Genomic DNA, 24,408 nt, shown 5'->3' on the forward strand with positions numbered 1-24,408 from the left:
GGGGGGGGGGGGGGGGGGGGGGGGTGTTACGTTCTGGAGTTAAGAGCTGCTGGTACACACTTTTAAAAAAAATACTTTTGAACAGAGCTTTTTATGCTTTATGCTAGGCTAAGCTAACTGGCTGTTTCATATTTACAGAGAGCTGTATGAAACGTCTTTGCAAACCTATGCAGAGAAGGGTGTTATGGGAAACCATGGATTGCAGAGGCTCAAAAAGAAGCAGAAGCGCACATCTCCCAAATCTCAACAGTGAGTGTAAAGCAAGGTGATCGGATGATCCAACTTCCGGTTGGACAGTTTTCTGTTTTCTTCTGTCGGATTTTGGGGTTACATTTCAGCATACTGCCATAAGTGATCTTGTAGAAGAGCATTCCTCTTCAAGGGACTTAATATTGTTTCCCATCTTGTCACCGTCAGGTCCATTTATACTAATAAATGTTTGTTTCACAGACCTAGTGGTTTGTTTTCACAGATTTCTTCTACATTTTTTTTAGACTTGTGGTTTGCATGAAGTGAAACTGCTTCCTAGTGGACATGTACGTTATACCCTCAATCTGTACTAATATAAATGAAACACACACGAACGTTGCTGGACGACGCAGCCCAGAGAAGACTCACTTCAGCTTAACTCTCGGCAAGAAAGCTTATAAGCAAATTTTTCAAAATGTTGAACTTAGAACCTTTGACAAAGAAGCTCAAAAGCCACCACTATCTCGGAGGAGAGAACATGAGACTAACCACTTCAGAAATGTTCTAGACCTTTCCCCATAAAGCTCCAGAGATGAGGGGATTTCCCATCAGCACATTTGAAGGAAATATTTACGGGCACGCCACTCAGAGAAAGGGGTCGAAGGTCACCCTTTCACATGAGCGTGGGCGCACTCGGCTTTTCCACTGTGGCTGTAAAGACACCAGGCTGGAAAAAATAAGACGAGGTGAGCATGATGTGGTGTTTAAGTGTTAAATATAAAGCAGACAAATGTTTAGTTCACACACAACAAGGTTTTCAAGAGAAGCAGAGCAAGGAGGAGAAACTGTGTGTAGGTGTGTGCGAGGGAGTGAGTATGTGCGCCCCAGCAGACAATGCAAGCATTCATCCAGCCGCTCGGTTCTCACCCTGTGCGGCCTCCACATACCCCAGAGAAATATAAAATATATTTGCTCATGTTGAAATCAATCTGGTGTTGTAGCAATGAGCAGAGGGCATGACACAATGCCCAAAACAGTCAACTTCAGTAAGTGAGAGATTAAAACGCATCTGAGGACCAGTGATGGATGCAAAGGTCATTAATATGTTAAATTTTAACGAGGGGGAGTTATACATTTAAAACTCATCAAATGTGTCCTTTTAGTTTGATGCAAATTTACATAAGCTGTTCCTTTGTAAGGAAGTGCGCACTCAAGAGAAACTTCCCATGTCACTGAAAGATGTTAATCAGTCGGCTGTCAAGACAGAAACATCATCTCTTTAACGGCTGAGTATGAGAAGATTAGAGCATGACAGGTTCAAGTGCCCTGAAGGAGTATTTCCTGGTTCAAGCTTAAAACATGGTTCAACGTCACTCTCTGGTGAGGTAATGGATCCACCTTTTTCTATGGGGCTAAATCAAACAGTGACAGAGCGCTTGTGTACAGTATTTCATTGCAAGCTCAGCCCATTAATCAAGCCGCCACCCCCTTGGCCCTGGAAAAAGAAAACCTCCCCAGGCATATTTCAGACAACTGCATGGAAAAGGATAAGAAATGGCCAGGAACATAAGCAAAAACAGTGACACCGGCATGATTTAAAGATTACCAGAAGGAGAGAAGAATGCATCTCTTCCTAAAGCTGCTGGTGGTATGCGAGCTGAAACTGAGCTATCCAGATTCAAACCCGAGCATGACGGCAAGAGTGACAACCGGGAGAGACCAGATGTCTGTTACATATACAGTAGCTCCCAGCATTATAAACCACATCTCCTTCTGCACTGAACAGATAGGATGGTGTGGAGTTAGAGTAAGTATATTTCACTGGAGTTACGCAGTTTTAGCTCCCCAGCAGTGACCACTGCTACGGAGAGGATGCAACCGGATCCAGGATATACTCCCTCCAGGGTTGAATAGTCAGATTTTATGGGCTTAGTCGTACTCAGCTGCAAAAATGTCCAGAGGCTGAAAACAGAAAAGGGAAGAAAGAAATGCAGACACAGGCTTGTCATGTAAACACTCAGCGGGAGGCAAAAGACAGATTCCACTTCAGAAAATATAAGCAGCGTGACATCTGGCTGTACTCGCAAAGGATAAACTTAATGTTTCCTTTGATTTAGTGTTTTTTCTCTTTTTTTGTCTTACCAATCTCTTTCTCTCATACAGCAAAAGAAAGGTCACCTATTGCTTATGTTTTATCCTATCTTTATGAACACACCAGTGTCTGCAGGTCACTTTCAGTTTTTCCCTGTTGTGGAGGGTGGCATCCATCACAAGCTGAGATTCTTTATCTTGTTATTTTAAGTACAAAGGAAATCTCACACCTTGTTTAAGACCGGCCCCCACAGGCTTGTAATGAATCTGAGAAAACAGCTGGAGGCTTCCTGTGTTGTATTGTTCGGTAAGGGAATGAAAAATGACAAAAACAACAGCAAAAACATCGGGAGCAGTGTCAAGTTCATGGAGAAGAAATAGTGTTTGTTATGGAGGTAAATAAATCTCTGCGCAATAAATTCAGAAAGGCCATTTAAGATTGAAAACCTTCATGTAACAGAAGAACAAAGTGTTGGTGTAAATTGTACTGACAGGCTGGAACCATTATTGTGGATAGAAGAAATTCTTGACATACTTGAAACCCAAACTCACAACTGAGAAATGTTTTAGGTTTGAACTCTTAAGAAATATACATGGATATGTGCACAAACACTCACACCCAGACACACACTGTCACATTTACCCACTAGGAGATCTTGGCACAGGCAACACGCATGCGACAGCAATAATAACTCAAATTTATTGTGCATGTTTTAGCCGTCAAAATACACTCTGTACATAATGAGACGATACCGAAGGCGAATAAATCTTCAGTGCAAGTGTTGGGAGAAAAGCTGACAAGAACTCATTTCAGACATTTTCTCAGCCCGTCACCACTTCCCTCTGGGGTGCTGTTTCTAAAACCCGACCACGCCGCCGTGTCAGGGGGTCGACACATTGCCGCATTTCATCTGGTGATTTACACACACTCGCTGTGAGTCGGCGTGTGTGGACACACGTGTGAGAAAACTGTGTGAGAGGCCATGTCGGCTGGTGTATGAGCGAGTGTCCTTAACTTTCCTATATGGGTGCAGGACGCAAGGCGAGTCATTTACTGCAGAGACTAATATAGTGACACTGTTGCCCGGTACAGAGAAATTGAAATGAAAATAGACAAAGACGAAATCTAAATTTGACAATCTCGATTTCAACATTAATTTGCTTTTCACACAAACTGTAATAAAAAAAGTTAGAAGGAGAACTTAAACAGCACTGCTGCAGAGAGGATTCCCACGGATACCTCAGAACACACTTGTTAAAGATGTCCTCAGGATAAGTATGACCTGAAAGAAGCAGGTACTCAGCTGGGATCAGCAGGTTGACCACAGGAAACTATGTTTGTTGTGAAAAATCTAGGGAAGATTGAATTGTAATTGGATTTTATATTCATTGCACATTCATGCAAACTAATCGCTCCATCTGGGGACATACCTCACACACTTATTTCTGATTGTTCAGTAGGTGCCCCATAAAGAGAAAGGACAATAAAACAACACACAAGGTAGGGCTGTAACTAATGATTATTTTCATTATTGATTAATCTGCTGATGATTTTCTCGATTAATTATAAGTCATCAGAAAACTGTGAAAATGCCTGTCATAATAATGCACAATGTTTCCTGATGCAAAAGGAAGTCAGTTCTGCAGAGGAATTAATGTTTACCACCTCTATAGGAGGACATTTAAACAATGTAACCTTGTTTTCAGCTTCCTTGTTGGAAATAATTAAGAACCAAACACTGAGGTCTTTGCAGGCCTCTAAAGAGATTTGTACTCCCTTCATAAACACGACATGTTCCTGTTGCTGCTGTCACATTACACAAATCTAGCATTCTTGACACACAGCATGCTGACTGGAATTCAGGCCAAACTGGCTAAATAACACACACACACACACACACACACACACACACACACACACACACACACACACACACACACACACACACACACACACACACACACACACACACACACACACACACATACGATCACATGATATTGATTATCAGACATATCCGACTAGATGTGAGAGTTTTGGGACTCAAATGTGTGTGTGTGTGTGTGTGTGTGTGTCCAAACAGTGTGCATGCACGTGTGTGTCAAATCTATAAGCAGATGTTTTCCACCACTGTAAAGTCCAAATGATCAGTTTGCGCTGTGTTCGCTTTCAAGAAAAAAATGTTGGTTGCTCTCAGTTTAACAGACGGGATAAACAAGTGTGTAAAAGAAATAAGTAAGAGAGTGTGTAAGCAAGCAAGTCTGCGCCTGTCTACCTCTTACTCTCTGTGGCTAAACCCTCTGCATAGGCAGGGACGCCCCCCACCCCCACCCCCTCGCCTTTTCTCTTTGATGCGACTTGTCTTTGAGTGGCTGGACAGCGCTGAGGTCAGGGGTCGTGTGGGTGCCAGGCTGATGACCGAGCGGTGAGACGTGTCATGAACCAGCATGCCTCACATTCTCAAGCAGTGACGGAGAGGAGCCGTGGAGCTCAGATAAGACACACTTCTTGGGGCCACTTCAGCGCTGCATGAGATGAAAAGGAACTCTGATGTGTCAATTCAGGGATTATTGCTCGAACACAACAGGAAAAGTCTTTCTGTGTACTGGGCCTGTGAGCAAAAACTGTTCCTAGCACTGGTCAGTTTACTGGTCAGCGCTGTTTACTGTGTGAACACAATGTAAATTCTAAGCAGACTGAAAATATGTTAATTGATTCAGAGTTTAAATTCAAAAATTGCCGACTCTTTCCCATGTTTTTGTTTTTAATTTTAACCTTTCATTTTGGTTGGTTAACCGCAGTTTCGAGTTTAGATGCTGCTATTATGTGCTGAGCAGTGTAACTGGCACCGAGTCAAGAGCGTGTGATAGACAGTCATTGTTTTTCTTAAATTTAAATGACTGGCAGGCAGCAAGTACAGAGGCAGGCAGGGAGTTTGAGAATGGCGATCAAAGAGTAACCGAGGCACTCATGTGTTTGTGTTTTATAAGTTACCATTCAGCATGGCAGCAACATTTCACCAAGGACAAGTTCCCGATTTTCAGACCCTTCAACGGTAACAAATCTAAAGGTCTCGAAGCCTCAGACTCCTACAGAGCAGACTGGATCTGCACTGTGGAAAACTCTGACGTTTTCATTCACTTCTGTTAAAGCCTTTGGTGGGTTTTACTATAACATATGGAAATCTGGATGTAAAGGAGATGTTATCAAGAGCCTCACCAGGCTTAAAGTGTGGTGTAAGGGGTGAGTTCTGATGGCGCTGCATGGCTTCAAAAACGAGACTGTGTGTTGTAGGGAAAGTGCTGGTAACAGAGCAGGGTAGGCCTGCTTGACTGCACCATGTAATCAAGGTTGTGGTTTTGTACAGCATGAATGAAACAGCGTTGGAGCTGAATCCTGCTTGTAATGTCAGTGATGCTGCTGGCTCGTCTTTGCTGCCGCTACTTTAGAATCCTCAGCCAAGCGCGTGCAGCGCTCTTATGTGAACGTTACTAAGCTGAAACGATATAGAATCAGGGAACACCACCGTCAAAATCTTACCTAGAAATAAAAACATACAATACCAAAGCCAATGCTAATCTCCTACAATCATAAATTCAGACCTGGCAATAACATGCTCCATGTGGTTTTTCTATGAGGGTTTAAACACGGTTCCAGCTAGGATTTCCATCTTTCATTATGAAAAGCTGCTTCCACTTTACTTCTGCCCTCCATTGTTCTTTGTTAAAAGGGCAACCCTTACATGACTCTACTGTTGGGGGTATGGGACCCACTAGCGATGGAAAGGCTAATGGAAACCAATTGACCCCAGCTTGAGTCGAAGTCTGTCCATTTGGTTTTTATTCCATGTCCAATTTAGAAAAAGAATAAAAGTCTGTGTCTCTATGATTAGGCCTATTTAGAGAAACTGAGCTCTCATAAGCTGAAGAAACTAAGCCCAAGCTTGAATTCTCCACGGTGGGATAGGGAGGGAGAGCTGGCCCAGATGTGGGCAGTTTGTTTACAATCTTACACTATTTGTTTATCTGTTGATAAGATCATTTACATTCTATTTCCTGTTGTGGTACATCCAGTGTGGCCACACACTGAGGGTCCCACAGTATCTTCATCTGTCTCTGTGTGTCAGATCATCTGTGTCGAAGTATCAGAGAAAATGCTTGAAATGTGCATGTTTGAAATGTGCTTGACACTGTAGACTCAACATTCACTTTTATCAGTGAGACTGATAAAAGAATGTTGTTTGGAAGTTGAGGAAAGTTTGAAAAATAAATACAATTTCATCTTGAGCAAAATAACCAGAACAGATTTTGCTCTTAAAAAAACAGACATTTTTAGCTGCATTTCTTAGTGGCTATAAATCACAGAGGCAATGCAAAACACTACCAAAAACGTCAGTCACCGTTTCTAAAAAAAAAAAAAGATTTTACCACCAGCCCAAAATAACAGCAGCACCTGAGACTACGATCAGAAGACAGCACTGTGGGAGATGAAAATAATCACCTCCATCTCTCTGGAAACTATCTCCTGTGGAGATAGAGCCTTGAACGTGAAGGATTGAGAATACTTTTACATAAATGAGGCACATGACTGACTGACGGACTCTAGATATGATCAAACTGTAAATGTAAAGTTTTCTAATTTTGATGTTTTCCCACACAAGTCACACATATCTGATTTATACTTTATAACTAGTGTAATATTTTTTATATAACTGTGGGAACAGTGTCTACAGACACGCTGTAGCTGCTCTGTGAGGCTGGACTGAGGCACAGCAGTGCTATAGTATGTTAATGCTAACATCAGTGTGCTAACATGCTGATGAATTGACGGTTTAACGCTTACTAGTTTAAAGTGTATACGCCTCGTAACATTTGCAAACAAAGCATCAATGTCTGCTCAACTTTTTGCGCCAACTGGATAAGTGAAAACTTTGATCTGCTGGTGGTGCAAGAGGAAAAGTCACAGAATAACCAAATTCAGTTTGTGGCGGACCAACCGTGAGATGAACATTGCCATCTCTACAGCCACAATGATAATGTGGCTAAATATATGTTTTATTGTTACTCTTAAAGTAAGATCTAGGGGTAAATATTTGTTAAATGTAACAGTACTGACAGCCTGTATTTTGAAAGCAGCCTCACTGACTGACTGATGGACAGGCTGCCTGGCTAACGGCCTGCTGACTGAATCATAGCACACATTTCATCCCGACAGTGTCTCAGAAACAAAACCACGAGCGGCACCAGCCTCCATTTTTGTACAAGTGTTTCTGCATGTGTTGTTTCTCTGAGCACCGCCTGTGACAGTGAATGACAGACAGCGGCTAATTCCTCAGTATCAGCCATCCTGAAACACTTAGAGACAGAGATATCCATCGGCACCCCTCAGTCTGCATGGTAGAGCAGCTCACCTGGCAATGGTTTCTGGCGCGGTCATGCTGGGTCACAGGGAATAAAATCAACACTCTTTCTACTGTACCACTGAACACTGGCCCCTTCCCCCAAAACAGCACATGAAATAAAAACATGTGCTGGGATTACCTATCGAGGTCAAGCAAGAGTCGCTATGAGATCAGTTTGGATTGGAGAGAGGTGGAAGACATGAGTGTGGGCAGGAGGAGGATGCATGTGTGTGAGTTATGGCTTGTTGATTTGTCACACGTGCACCTCCCCTCCTGTGTGTGTGCAGTCTCGCATGTGTACACTTCAGGCAGAGGTTTGTTTGAGCATCTGTGTGCTCATGCATGAGTGTGTGTATCCGAAAGTCCACCCATGTGTGCTCCAATCTCGCCGGTGGGATTGAGAGTCTCTCTGGTCTAAATGAGCAGGGTAAGGGTGAGAGGGTGAGGAGGTGAGGGGGTAATGATGTTGAGTGTCGACCCTTGAAAAAAGGGCGCAGATGCTTTCTTAATTTATGCACATTCTCCCCCGCAAATGTCCCGACCTCCCAAGCAATGTATAAACGCAGAAAGAGACGGAGAGTCCTGGTTTTCTTCTGCCAAACACCACAACACAAGTTAACAGGATCTCTTTTTCCAAGAATCCTCAACATTCAGACTCTGGCAGCTCGGACACACTCTGCTCCACTTGGGAACTTATTTTCAGTGCTGTGACTCTGGCAGGAAACAATGCCAGCTGCCACTTAAAATAGTTAACCAAGAGGCTTCTGGAACTGAGCGACTATCAAACCCTGGTGATGGTATTTTGAGACGTTTGTCACCTGTAACTACAGAGGTGAGAGGCTGAAAGCTCTCAGTTTCAGGTCTAGACTCTCTGCTGTTATACCACTGTGAGGAAGTGGTTTGGCAACGAAGGACACACAGGAGGTCTGGAATTAGACATCTGTTCATTATACGAAGCCTGCTTCTCTTCTGCAGAGAAATCTTGGTTGTAGCTGGCAGACTGTGGTTCACAGAACCCCCACTAACATCTAACTGTGTTTCACAAACACCTCTATCTTAAAGATAGAGTTATGAAATAATCTGTGTAACATCTGGAAAACACAGCTGATCCTATTGAGCAGGAAAGAAAACACAAAGCAGATAAATATCTCAAAAGGTCTACGAGGTGTGGCAATCAGAGAGGGATTATGTAAGTCGAACCAGCAGTGGTCTCATTATTTAACACCTCACCTCGTATAAACACTTGCACTGAAAGTCATGAATGCAGCACACAAGCCAATGAAATCCAGGCTGAAATCAGTGCTTCGCTGCACAAAAATTCACCTGTTAACTACATATCCAGAAGCAGTATTAAAATTGACAAACTAGCCAAAACAATTTCTTACTTTATCACTGGTATATACAGAAGTGTCGTGGAGAATGGGGAAAATAAGTATGGTTGTGTCTAATTAAATGACGAAGTAATTCACATTCTTCGCATTATCTGGTCAGACAGTGACACTTTCAAAAGCAGCAACATCCACAACATCCCACAAGATTTTTCCATCATCTTTACTGGGGTATGATCTTTGATAAAGTTAGTTGTAAGTTATGTTATGGATCTCAGTCTCCTTTGGTCCATTTGGTTCATTCAGTTCCCTGTCACCAAGCCAGACCCGAAATTACCCAAATTAAATTCAGTCTAATTAGGTGCATTACCACGGGTCTCAAGTCTGAAAATTGAGATGTATTGCTCCTTTGTTTTCCACAGCTGCTTGGTATTTGGTGCCGCACCGCACTTTGTCAGGACTAGTGTTCTTCTATTTGGGGTGTATTCAGTTTGACGGCATTTTGTAGCTCTTCAGGTTTATAGATTGGGTGAAACTTGTCTTGTGGACCTTTTTAATTGTGTTCAGATTGGGTCCAAAATTGTGTCTCGCCTTAACAACCAAATAAATAAGAAGAACAATGAGAAAACTATAATATAATACCTTTGGCAAAATGCTTCAGTGTCAGCTTTACTTGCATAAAGTTCTAAGACAGACTTTACAAAATGAAGCCTTATGGCAACACAGTAGGGACAAACATCTGCTTTAGATATAAAAAGTTAGCACTTGCAAGCGGAGTGCAAGCATGATACAATATGTAAGCATCCAGGACCATTAATGTAATTCAGTGCCTTCAGATGGGAGCTTGGACAGACAGTTGGGTTCTTTGCAGCTGAGGTGACACCAATGTGAACAGAACAGACCACATGTTGAGAGAATATTAAAAGAAAGGAAATCATCCAAAGCCTGTGTTTGCATGACTTCAGCAAATTCTCAAGCTGATTGGATAAGTATGCATCTCTTGAAGCTTGCTACAGATTAATTTGTGAATTCCAGACTCGCATTCTTCGCACACACATGCTGATCCCAACATCCTGATCCAGACCTGAGAGGCTGCTGCTGTCCCAGTAACACTTCCTTTACCACAGACATAAAATGAGATCACTGTGCTGAGTCTGGATGAAAGAGGAAATAAAGAGGGGAAAATGTCTGATATCAAACTTGGGCAAGACTCAAGCTGTGAGTCAGGAGCCCCAGGAACACACGTTTACTCATAAACCAGAGGATTTTGGACAGAAAGAACAAACAGCTTTATCTGCTGCAGTATCTTTTTCATTGTGACAAAATCTCCACTAAAGTTTTGGGTGTAACTCTGCAAGAATAGCACTAATAAGACTCTTTCAGAGAATGACAAACTGCCATGTTCACCAAAATACGGGCCGTAGAGGCCAGAGTTCACCCCACCCAGCTGTTTAACAAGAGGCCCCTGGGCACAACTGGCCTATATTTCTATCAGTCTCCCTCCCTCTGCACAGCATGTAGTAATGTTAATTACTCTTTGGAGAAGCCTGGTGTGACACAGAGCAGGCCTGACCAAACTTTTGTCATGATGTCTAATTAATAAGGCCAGAGGGAGAAGCTGAGGGCAAACAGAGATTTACATTGAGCTAAGGTTCAGACTGGTTCACTGGGGTGTGCTTTGCTTTGAGGTGAAACACATGAGAAATCCCAGGGGGCAGGTTTTTAACAGCATGAGATCACTCAGGAAAGGTCTTAGTTTAAATTGTCAGGGTTGTGTAATAGCCATCTGATTTAGTTTCGGAGCAGAACTTGAACAAACATGTTCACAGTTAAGACAGTTAGATTTACTTTGGTCAATTAAAAAGATAATAGTGGTGTCTCTACAAGTCTTTCCTGGTAAGACGGTGAATCAAAGAGGTGGCTGCACTTTCACTTTTTGTACCAAACCAGAGCTCATCCAAAGGTTAAGAAGTCCGAGCTTGCTAGTATCCAAAAGGCCAGAGAGGAAATGAGCATTTCTCTCCAAGTACAGCTGAGGCTGACAAGAATTCATTTAACAAGAATTAGCTCTGGAGGTCTGCTGGAAACACTGAAGTTTGACCAATTGGAATTTTCTTTATTTTTTGTGTAAGAAGACAAAGGAACGTTTGAATATTATCTCATGGCATCCAACACTGGTCAAGATATTTATTCTTTAAAAGTTGAGCAGATCGTACCCATTTCGGTGGTTCAGGGACGAATCATTCAGTGTTCTCCAAACAGCACATGACCTTAGTCAAAGTTTTCTTATGTTGTTGATAACAATGAAAAGAATTAGGTCTGAACAGATGAAGTTTAACCACCTTTCTTAACAACTAAAGATGCTTTCAAAACTCAGTTCACCTTCCTGGAAAAGACATTTTAGAGTCAGAGCTGGTAAATTAATTTCCCCTTAAAAAAGTGTTTCCTCTTGTCCACAGCTGAGTCATCCCCCACACACAGCTGCTAGAGTTATAGGACAGAGTGATTGATTTATATTTCCTTTTCTTTTCATTTCACAAACTGGAAATAGAATAACTTAATAGTCTGGTCTGTAACTTAATGAAATACTACACCAATGCCGCATAATGGAACCAAGGTATTTAATGTGGAGTTGTAGATTTGAAAACCGGCCCGCATCAATCAAAAGTAGAAATCTAGGGGGGGGGGGAGAAAAGGTCCAGTCACTGGAATGAGGTCTTTCCACTGAATCACAGCTCAGATAACAGGATGTCCCCAGGGGAGGAGAGGAAATCCCCAGCAATCTGGAGGGGAAAAACAGCCCCAGACCTCCCAAAACAAAGCTTTCAGGAGAGCTTGACTACAGCCACAATTAAGAGTTGAACCAGGTGGCATTTCAGCTCGACAAATAGCCTACCTCTAAAAATTGATTTAAATATGATAATGATGAGATGATGATGAAAAGAGCTGAGGAAATGCATCATTGTTATTGTGTGTGTGTGTGTGTGTGTGTGTGTGTGTCTGTGTCGGTGGGGGTGGCTCCAAAAATGTGCCTGACCTCATTTCCTCTCTGTTCACAGCTGGATCCGAACTGAGGCCCTGAGAATGAGACGTGTCTTTGCTTGCCTCGTCTCCCTGCCTCCGTTCACCCGGGATGAAGATGTGACATGGCATCCGACCACGCAGCCTCCAGCCGCAACTGCTGTTTCCATTAACTTCATTAGCTACTGACCACAATCCACAGACACAATATTCATATGACAGTTCTTTTGTTTGGGTTTTATTGCGGTCTGCTATACCAGGAATTGCTGGGAAGAGGCAGGAAAATGAAATAATCACATAAAACCTCGTAAAACCTGAACTTCGCATTTTTCACCATCACGTCATTGGAAAGAATGGGCTCACCTGATGGCTGTGATGGCCTCAGGAGGCACGGAGGGCTACTGTTAGAAACAGAAAACATCATATAATAACCTGCTTACAAAATAGGGGTAATTTCCAAAACACAATCCCTAAATTACAAAGCAAGGAGGGACAACAAGTACTAGCCTAAACTTTCACTGAGCAATCCACACAGTTGTGCCCCCACATTTGCATGCCACAAGTGTTGGAATAAGCCACTTGTAAAGCAGTTAATAATACCTACTGTAGTCTTTCCTAGGCCTGCAGGATAACCAAGGATGAAGGATTGTTTTTAGTGTAAATTTATACACTAAGCCATGACAGCTGTAAGTGGGTGAGGTGTGTGTGTGTGTGTGTGTGTGTGTGTGTGTGTGTGTGGGCGGGTGGGGGTTGACAAAAGAAAAGCAGATCTAAGACATTCCAAAACATCGTCAGACATCTACCTTGCTTTTTAATCTCAAGCACCAAAGGAAAGTGACTCAACATGTTACTCTACGTAGATTACATGTTACTGACGTGTAGCACTGACAATTCCCACTGAAGTGTAACTCTGGGTGTTCAGCGGCCTACAGAGCGCTTATCTAGAGGATGATGTAGTGTTTGTAAGTCTATCTGACCCCACTGTGTGTGTGTGTGTGTGTGTGTATGTGTGTGTGTGTGTGTGTGTGTGTGTGTGTGTGTGTGTGTGCCTCAGGGCACGGGCAAGTAGTTGAAGCAAAGGTGAGGGTGATTGGAGCTGCCATGATTGAAAACACAAGGGCCAGGGGTTTCAGTAGAGCAGACAATGACAGATCTGCAGATATATTCACAGAAGCCCTCGTTCATTCCAGAGCTAGTACCTCATCTTCAGGCACTAGACACTGTGACAGAGTATCCAATGTCAACAACCATCTTTTTTTAGAGCTATAAATTGGCAGGACAGACATATATATTGGCCAACACTAACTTATTACACATTCTGTATAATTTTATAATTTAGAAACAGTGTTGCTATACAAATTTATTTGTCAACTTTAAGATGTCCCACTCAGGATTTGGCTTAATCACAGTTCAATCACAAAAAAAAATGTTTATGTCAAAACATTACTATCAGCTGATATATTATTTTATATCAGATTTCTTAACTCTGAAATATCAGTTCTAATATCCAGAACCAATCAGGCAATGATGCTCTTTATATTTACCCATAAAAACTTGTTGGTTGACTCTGTGAGTCAGAGTCTCACACATCTTGACGCAGCTTGATGCCTCATTAGTTTGGTGTTCATACCTGCTCCCACATACTGAACTAAAGAAATAACCGATCCAGAGTTTGGATAATTCTGACACGTTTGGTGCGAATGTGTCTCAGCTATAGGAATATGAGGAGCATTGATCACAGACAGAATCCATGTTGGAAAAACTATGATTGCAATATATGCATCATTCATTCCACACTGAAATTCTATTGTAGCACCACTAATTCACATGAGCTCATCCTGCCCTGGCAATGATACGATGTATGAGGCCAAGTCAGCGCCTGTGCATCCCATTACTGAGCCTCTCTGCTATGCCTCTCACACCACACATGCAGCCTGAGCTGGAGCCTCCCACGGGCTGACGATGCACTAAAACCTCACTGCCTCGGCCATAAACCACAGCCACGCTGTACAGTAGAAGCATGGAAAACATGAAAGACGGAGGCTTCACTGTATGTATGACATGCTTACACGTTACTGAAAACCACACTGCGACCAGCGAGCGAGAAGCCAAAAAAGATCTGTGTTATTGTTGGCTGTGATGGAGCAGCTTTGAGTGCAGGCCCACACAAGAGTTAAAGAGTGAGGAGCCAGAGAGGACGAGGAGCCTGCTTCATACTGAGAGCATCCTGAGTGAAAAGGTTCATTAAAATGCACTGCTGAGCTATTTGAAAAGATTCCTCAATAAAAATGACCTGATGTCTCATTTTCATGACAGCAAGCCAACCCCGTGCCAGCAGTGGCCTGATGTACAGTATATTAAAAGCTGTCAAGATAAGGTGACGTACTGCCACTCGTAAAACCAATGAAACCTCACTTCAGAGAAACTGCACTATGGAATTCTAATAACCCATAGCAAGATTTTCCCACTCAAACTATGTATAACAAAGGATGATTGTTTACTGTCCAACATCTACATGATGTCATGAAGTCATTTCTGCACAGCGCTACAATGGCCCTACTGTACAGAAAGTCATACTCCTCTCTCCCTCGTCCCAATCTGAGTCCATATTACAGACCCTCTTGGGGAATTAACCGCTCATTTCCTTAGAATGACACAGTCTCCAACATTCAGTTTTCTTCCCAAACCATGTAAAAATTCCTCTTTGATGAAGAGATGCTGTAAGTCACCACACCACAGAGCAGCAACCCTCTCATTGGTTCTGTTTGTATCCCTGTTGTTGCTTAGAAACCAACCCACAAGGTGAGCTACTGCACTGGATTTCATTAATTAGTAGCTTTTTCTGGGAGGAAGTGGTAACAAAACGACGGCAGACATGTTCGTCGACATTGTTGCTCAGCTGACATTCAGCATCTTAATGAGATGTGGTTCACATTGTGTAAGCCATAGTTAAAGTAAGGAATTCAGTTAATTACACTACACAACTTTTGATTTATTTCAGTTGTGCCAAAGGACTCAAAACATCACACTCTTGCAAACATATGTCATAAGCATGGGAGATATTCTCAGGGTTTAACACCTATAATTAACTAAAACCACTTTAACTACCATGGACAGCCTTATTTAGACCATTAAATGCAAACATGTTGGGCCTCACTTTACAAGAGCTTGGGGTTTGCCAGTAAAGCAAGATGAAAGGAAATATCCGAGTCCTGTGGATTTTTTAATACGTCAGCACTTTAGGTCTCCACAGAAAAAGGTACAGTCCTCTGAGGAAGTCATTTAAACCGAAATATATTTCAACTCAGTATCTGCGCCGAGAAGATGAAGCCACTTTGGTGTCTCATCCATACATTGGCAAACAGCAGGATGAGAAACTGAGATGGTTGTTTTACAGATGTTCTGACAGGGATGATACAGCCACAACACTCAGCAGCATGGCCTCTTGTATTCACTCTGCTATCTGCCGCATCACTTATCAGCACTATTACACAACAGTGCCAGCTTTCAAGTGGAAGACACAGCGGTGGATGTTGCCAGCAGCATGTTGCTGTGGAGCCTGTGACAGTAAATACAGCTAAAAGTTCACTGTCACTTTGGAATGCAGTGGTATCATTTTTATTACATGATAACACGTGTTTGAAATGTTAAAAAGAGTCTGTTTTATAAGTGAGTCATGGCATTTTAGTATCAACTTGGCCTTTAATAATATAATAAACTTTGTATCAACAGTTTACTTGCAGCTATGATTGCAACTTAGCAACTATAAATAAAGCTTTACCACGCCTGCCCCTACGTATAAACATTACCTCACAAAATATATAATAAACATTAGAGTCTGTTGGTAACTAAGTGGATATTAACAAAGATTCAATTCTAAAACTCTAATGAAAGTCAATGAACTGAGGAATTACAACATGTAAATCTATGTTCATGTGCAAGTGGAAACACAACAGAGCCTGAGGCAGCGAAGACAGCTACTACTGTGCATAAGAAAGTCCATCTGGAGCATTATCAGTGGCCCCTGATACAAAAGCAAACTGTAGTCCTTATGTCTCCCCAGCAAAGACACGGTATGAGTTCAAACTCTTTGTGCAGGGCTGGTCAGGACAATGTAGGACGGCCTTGGCCTTCCAGAGGACTCACATTCTGTGAATGCCTCTGAGATGGGCCTAAAGCACCCTAAGTATTTTACCTGCTAAATTAAGAAGCCTGTCAAGCTTACTTTACTGCTCATATTTCCACACCAGACAACAATACCAGAGGATAATCCTGTTTCTATTAAATTCCTAAAAAAAAAAACCTGAGCCATCATGGCAGAAATAAAACATTCATTTTCCTCCAAAAGAAAAAGTGCCCCTTTTCTTGGCTGGTTATAAAATCAGGATTTTAGCAGAGCAGAGCATCAACTTGAAAATGGCTTGGAGGTTAACATGCAGTCTTGATGGGCTGTCTCTCAGTCACAATTTCAAAACTTGTTCCGTTTCCTTACAACAGAAACAGAAAAGCATGTAAATGAGAACAGTTCAATAGGAAATTCAGCTCTATTAAAATACTGTATATTTGAGTACAGAGAGTATGAGAGAAGCACACGGATAAAAGGGCTGAAACCAGCTGACACTAGGCAGAATGCAAACAGGACGATGATGTCAGTTGTTTACAGCAGTTTTCAACAATGTCTTCAATTTCGCACATAGATCATACACAGTCCAGCCATATACTAGGTTTTTATTTGTGTTCAATACTAATGTATAACTGAAATACAAGCAACATACAACTGTTCACTAAACACAAAAATTAAAACAAGGATTGAGTAATGAATTATTTTCCTTATGGTTTATATTTTGTAGAATCTACGCCCATGTATTTCCCATTCCTCTTTGTGAGGGCCTCTTCAGCAAACGCCGATAGTCACAATAACTATGACAAAAAAAATCAGGACTTCAGCAAACAGGAACCAGAGACGGTACAACAAAACAGCTTCAAGGATAAAACAATAAATGATTGTAAACATGCCACCACATTATACAAAGCAGACATGTTCAGGGCGACACCGGACACCCTCAAACCAGTCTGTGAACTTTCTAGAAGTCTCTTTTCTCCAGGGCTGAACGTGTCTCTAGCCTTGGCTGTGTCCTAGTGTTTATGATTACAGCAGGAGGAAGCGTTTATTTTCATATATGCCTCTGTCTCCACAACTTAAATTATTACTCCTGCATGTAGACATTCAAGATGACTGATGTCGTCCCTTTTATTGGGCGCATGTGGTCAGAGGGTAATGCATCGTCTTGAAGTGGCAGGTCTGAGGTTGTTTTCCTTCACAATCACAACTGGAGCCATAAAGTTTATATTCTCTGTGAGGGCTCTCCCGCTGGGAGACATCACACTCCTCTGAATGCTTCACATAACTGAACTTCCAAATCCGCACTTTAATGACTCATTACTAAACTGGCAAACAGAGTTGAATATAAACACAGGCCTCAATCAGAGGCCAACTGTAAAAGGAGTTTTCAGGCATCTAAACAGGATTTACATGGGCCTACTCGTACTTTAGGATATAGGCTTTAGTGTGAAATTGTTTTAGATCATCCTGAGTGTGTTATTAGAAAGAGGGAATAAACTCAGTCAGTTTTTAAAAACGTTCAACACTAGGATGTGTAACAGTGCAACATGTCTGCCATGATCAGCTCTACTTTCGGATGTGAAAATATTGTGATCATAAAACATTAACACTGAGATGTTAGACAGTTAAAGTTAACAACCAGTACAGTGGAGTGATGTTCAGGATGTAGGAGGAGGATGTAGGTCTTGTAAAACATTACGTATAAGACAAATAATTTTTACCATTCAGAAGCCATACAACCATGATCCTGCAATTTTGGTCGGTGCGTAAACCTGGTGCCGCAGGTTTGTTTTTCTTTGTGCAGTCATCACGGCATTCATTTGGCATCATACCATCACAAACACTTAAAAATACACATGGTATTCTGGGAACTGTGCTGTGTATAAATTTTACAACTCTGGGCAGAACACAGAGCACAAAGTAGCACTGTGCTGCTACACTCGAAGGAACATAATGTGAGTTTACCTTCATACATTATTTTGATGGCTCAAGGCATTTGATGTTAACATCAAACAAAGAATAGAGACCTGCTGCTGAAAATAGTTAAGCATTAATGCAGAGCAAGACAAAGTTAAAATGAGAATACTTACTGAATTTTAATTCATCAGGTGCCCAGAAACACAAATGACTCTGTAACTGCTGAATGTGTAACTTAGCCACTGTTTGCTACTTCGAAAGTGATAATGTGTCAGTACTGTGTTCACAGCTTGTTTTCGCTGCCCCTAAAGTGGCTAGAAAATCAGTTACTGCAGGTTTGAGCTTGCAAGTCAACTGCTATAATAATTAGAAATACTAATGATTAGATGCAGCCATGCTTTAGGCACATGGGTACTAATTCTATTAGACAGATGATTAATTGTTTTTAACTGAAAGCCAAGGGGCTGCTGTCAAAGATTTTCCATCGCGTATAACTCCTTATGTCTCTTTTCACCCTGCGTATTAATCAGTGCAGCTAATCTGTAAGACAGGACAGGAGCCAGCAGGAGATGATGCAAAACTGACCTCACTTTAACTTTTCCCAGATGATATGTTACTGCTGCTTGGGGAAAAATCCTGAATTTACTGAAAAGGTTCTTTAAGGATATTTGGCTGAGGATACTATATGAGGGAAGATCAACACCTACACCCTTCAGTGTTTTATCCTGTTAAATCACTGCTTTCTGGAGGCTATGAGATATGACCCAGGCATATGTTGGGATTCCAAAACTACTTTCAGCTTTCTTGGCTTATTTATATTAGAAACAAATGAATTATTTTTTTTCTAAATAATTGCCTCAATTCAATATAAGCAGTGTGGTTAACTGTGTAAACAATCAAGGGGCAGATTGAGGCTATAAAGCAGCTTTGTCAAATAAAGGACAATATGTTTGGATTGGTAATTCATACAACCGATAGAGGGCTTACTTGCAAAATTGAGAGCAGCACTATGTTGATGGCTGACCTCACTGTCTCATCACCTGAGCCTCTAAGAAGGATCTCTAATTGGCTGGAGATGACATAAGTGCTACCATAGAAATAAGTACCTTTGCACACATTCCAGCCTCAACCTCACTTTCTCCCTCTGCTGTCACGCCACTTTGGTACAGCAGACAGGCCTGTCTTTGGCTCCTTGTGCCCAACACTGTTTAGCGCTGTTATTAGCTGCAATTCACAGAGATCTGAACCAGATGTGGAGACGCTGCGAGGTCAGTGTCGGCCAGGGGTCAGGTCAGCATGGGATCATGGAAACCACTCTCTCCTGTTCTCTAAATAGGTGTAATACTACCTGTTTCCCTGCAGGGAAAAAGCTCACGGGTAGAGGAGATGCTGAGATCTGACGATGTAGATAAGCAGGTCACAAGCAGGGATAATAGTTGGAAATCCTGGCGTTATGCACTGCTGACTTGAATAATTCTTTGGCAGCCGGAGGGAGGAAGAAGGGGGTGTGCAATTTGGAAATAGTCCTCTGCTCTATGCCAGCTGTCCAACTTAACTAGCTGATGTGCAGCGTAGGGTGGATTCAGAGAACTGTAATGTTGTCTTTTCATGGTGTGAAATAAAGACATCTGCACTGGAGCGTTTATAGTAGAAGCAGGATTTGGCTGAAGAGCAGCTCAGGCCCAACTTTGTTGACCTTTTGATGTAAGACATATGCAAATAACACCCACCTAATCTCTGTCTTTTCAACACTAAAACAGACGAGCACACATTTACCACACTCACCATGGCACCATCGCCCTTCTGGCTGACGACAGCGGAGCGAGGCTGAATAAACAATCAACACATCTAATTGAATTTAACAGGAAACAGCCGTGGGGTCAAAGAGGCAAACAAACTGCCTTCAAAATGACGAACACTGGAGGATTTGGCATCGGATCCACAATTCATATCTGCAAATACGACTGACAATCTTGTTTTTTCTAAAGAAGATTTGGTTTCAGCGACAGCACGCATTCATTAACGTCAACATGATGTAAATGTGTCAGTCCCATTACCGGTTGATGGAAGACGCAGATAAAACATCACCCATCAAGTGTAACATCATTCCAGTTTACCCTGTTTAACTATGATTACTGTATTCTGGCGCTGTAACCCAATGATTATCAATTCATTTGTCCATTAGTTTCCTCTGCTTTATTGTTTGGTGCATAGAAAATAGTAGAGAATGCCCCTCACAGTTTCCCAGAGGCCTATGAATAGGTTTGTTTGTCCAATCAACAGCCTGAAACCTAAAACATATTCAACTGAAAATCTACAGTAATTCACATTTGAGAAGCTAGACTTAGAGAATGTTTGGCATTGTTGCTTGAAAATAGTTATAACGATGCACAGATTATCAAAACTGTTACTACTTGTAGTCTGTGCCTCATGACTGCATGACCTTGAATGAACCTTTAAGGCAACAGGCTTTATACCGCCACATCCTGTTTTATCTACCTAAGAAATGCTTGTGAAAAAGTGCTGACTTACATCCTTGTTAAAAAACATATAAAATGTAAAAAAAAAAAAAACAAGCATAGAAGAGGAGTAATATCAAAAGGTATATGACATGCGAGGTGATTCCAGCTCTGCTATCCTTCAGCTGAATCGTGGTCAGATGCAGACTCAAGCTGATCCAGTCAGTGTGTCAACACAGCTTGGTAGAGGAGGTGGAGACTGTCACTGTTTGGCCCTTCTCCCAAACACAACCACAATACCAGAACAATATCATTTACCCGCTGCCGTGAGGGTGCAGTGGAAACACATACAATCACATCGTGGCAGGCTGTGGCTAAAGCGTGGTTCACCAAGCCAATGGAAAAAAAATAGTTGTGCAGTGTCTCTGCTCCGATGATCTGAGGCCATGCAGGCTCCCTGCTTCTAGGAGCACATACCAAATACCACAAACGTTCTGCCATAGGGGATTTTGATGAAATTTCACCCAACTTACCAGAAGAGCTCTCACTTCAATACATTAAATTCTTCATTCAACGATGCAAACACTGTGTCCTTGGGATCTATGTAAAAACTGACGGAGGGCAAGACAGTAAGTGAAGTGAAAAGAAAACTATTTCATTTTCCAGTGTTTTCCACAGCAGATCTGACTTCCTGTACCCTCTACCCTCTTTGTGGTTTCCACCCCTAAGCCCACAGCTCTCCGCTTCTTAGAAATGAGCTGCTGAGGACAGAAGCAACTTGAGACGTTTGCACAATTTATAGCTCACGGTTGTTCAGAACAAGCTGTGAGTTGGATACATGACACCTCAAAAACCTGAGGAACATTTTGCTCTGTGTGTGGACTAAAAGGTTGGCTTAAATCTGTGCCAACAGTCCTGTCAAAGCCAAATACTGTATGTGTTTAGTCTGAGGACACTAAGCTACTTAGAATAAATCCTATACTACACACCAAACTAGTGAGTTTACTCTGGCCCTTTCCATCTCTTCTATTTTAGCAGCTGGGTTTACAGCATATAACACACCCATGGGTGTATGAATAAAGATCAATGTATGTTCAACCTCATCATCATCATCCATACGTCCATATAAGGCTTCTTCTCTCTGATGCAACCACAGCAGGGTTCACAGGAAACAGTTTGTCAATAGATGTTCTGTCCAAAGCAGTACATCCACAGTTGACTTAAGTGTTTTTCTTGGAAAGTCTACACATTCGTCAGACACAGGAAAAGTGCACGCAGACACATTTTATACTCAGTTTCAATGCAAGGTGTGGGCATCACATTCAATTGAAATAAATGTTCCCTGTGGTTTAAGAAGACAAAACAAAAAAACCTTCACGAGAAGATAACATGATGGATAGAGGTGTTTTCTCTGTTTGCACCCCCGCAGCAGCCAACACATAGTTCAAGTCACTACTGAAGTTCAACAGATGCCTGGCAAACTCTTGTTTTTCCATCTCAGCCCTGATTTCTCCACACAGACACCCTGGAGTCTCTGGCCAGACTGATAACCTCCACACACACACACACACACACACACACACACACACACACACACACACACACACACACACACACACAGTCTGCGCTACCAACAACTGTCCTCCAACCCTTCCACAGACACACATGTATATGTATATATGAATGCTGTTCTCCAGCTGGTTGGATCTCAAAAGTGAATCTTGGTCCAAATCTTCCCTCTATGTGACAGGGGATATTGTGATTTTCCATAAATTGTGAAAACACTGTGGTCAGAATGCGGTCACTGTGATAAATATCTCAATTAATCAAAAGAGAAGTTTTGGGAGTCGAATCAAAAACGTCCGGATCGCCGTCAGCTCCTGCTTCTGGCCGGTCTGCAGTTCTGTTTGGATTCAAGTTCTCTTTCACAGATGCCAGCGCTTGACAAAGTCACCTACGGGCCAACCTGATGCTGTCTCATCCCTGCTCACAAACAACTGCATTGTTTTCAGGATTGATCCTTCACCAGCCTCCTGCTTCCTCCTCCTCCTCTTCTCCTGTAGCTGTTTAATTGTTAATCAGGGCGAGAACAATATTGGTGTGTTTCGCCACAGCATGCCCCCACATTCCTGTGGTGCGTTATCCGCTCAAATCCAGTCACGCAGAAGACCTTTGGCACAGCCAAGTGCCACAATGTCTGGCCGTCTGGGCAAAGCACAGTAGTGCAGGCTGGGTAAACGGAGCCAGGAGAGCAGCCGAATGGCACCACAGGTGTGTGGAAAGGAGAAAGAGATTGAGAATTATTTATATCTATTAAATCCAGTGGTGCAATACCTCTCTAAATCCATTTTCCATCATTAATATGAGTCATATTTCAAGGTAGTCACTATTTTTTAATGACTGAGGAAATGGAAGTACTTGAAGCCTCTGTAAGATGTTTTTCCAGTTTCTATTTCAGGCACGGCCGGAAAAATAAACGGATGTTTCTGTAACGATGATTTGATTGTCAGGACTGAATGTTTTTAATCTGCTACCAATAATAAGTGTCAATCAACTCATCACCAGCAGCACCAGTATCAAGGCAAGATATTTTATTGCCCTAAAAGCTATCATGTTCGCCTTGTTGTACAGAAATCTGACATATTCATAGACAACTAAACAGTTCATTAAAGGGGTAGTTCAGCACTTTGGGAAATATGCTTATTCACTTTCTTGGTGAGGGTTGGATGAGAAGATTGCTACCACTGTCATGTCTGAACACATACAAAAATTTAAATGTAAAAACAACATGTTGTGGTTTTACAGGGGTTGTGTGCAGGACTATTTTCTTGGCTGGGTGCAGGGATTTCCGGGAGTCTTGTAATCACCATGAGGATGCTATACCACCAGCAGAGACTCAAACTATTCCTTTAAAGTACACTATACTAACAAGATTTACTTTAGCTTGAAGATGCTAAAACTTGCTACACTACGTTATCGCTTCATGTCTCTGATGCTGAGCCGCTTTACGTGTAACAAACTCTAAATGGGCCTTTTCAGTGAGTCACAGTTGCGTAACCACTCTGAGTGAAAAGTGGGGTGGAGAGCTGATTTCTACTGTCATCTACTCCTGCACCACTTCCAGGCTCTCAGTCACTTCGCAAATAGGATAGCCGCAAAACGACCCCGCAGATACATCAAGCACATAAATCTGACTTGGCAGCAAAACAACCTGCCTCTGAGCGAATGGCAGCGTTTCTGCTCGCTTTCACCGATCCAATAAAGACAGAGCTCCCTCTCCCTGTGTCTGGACCCTTCAATCCCCTTATTATCAGCTGCAGATGACAATAACATCATCCGCACTGCTATGAGCTCTGTCAGTACAAAATTTGTTCATTTTCCACTCCAGTGTTCACTACGTCCAACATTCCTTACTGAGGTTCAAGCTTAGCAAAAAAACAAAACAAAAAAACAACAACAACAACCTGGAATCAGACATTGTCCCCCCTGCACTGCAGCCTCTGCTGATATGTTTGGCAAATCTGTCAATCTTTTCTCAGTAAGATAAAAACAAATCACAGTGAGAATGCACCACTGCATCATGATCATCACCTCACACCAAACCTCTAATCACAACCAAGGCAACAGATCTCAACTGACCACGTGGCCATCTAAGGCGAGCAGGGCGGTACGTGAGCCACAAGCTGCCTGCTGCGTTCGAATCATCATACTCGCAGAGGAGAGGGAATCATCAATGAGTCTGACTTTAAAAGAGAAAATTCCAGAGACGGCTCACAACACCAGCAGGCTTCAGAGACCGTTCTGACCCACTGTCACCTTTCAGCATCGTGCTGGGAAGTTCTCAAAACAAAGTGATGATGGGATTGTTATTGGATCAC

General features: G+C 42.2%; 1 protein-coding gene across 1 annotated transcript in view; it reads right to left on the bottom strand.

Annotated features, from left to right (window-relative positions):
* p3h2 (prolyl 3-hydroxylase 2) overlaps positions 1-24,408 on the bottom strand; it is a 55,597-nt gene that overhangs the window by 26,209 nt on the left and 4,980 nt on the right. The gene's annotated exons all lie outside the window — the stretch shown is intronic.

Source organism: Seriola lalandi, unplaced genomic scaffold (genome assembly GCF_002814215.2).
Source record: "Seriola lalandi dorsalis isolate HSWRI2012SDOR001 ecotype SW California unplaced genomic scaffold, Sedor1 jcf7180002052130, whole genome shotgun sequence".
NCBI classification, from domain to species: Eukaryota; Metazoa; Chordata; class Actinopteri; order Carangiformes; family Carangidae; genus Seriola; species Seriola lalandi.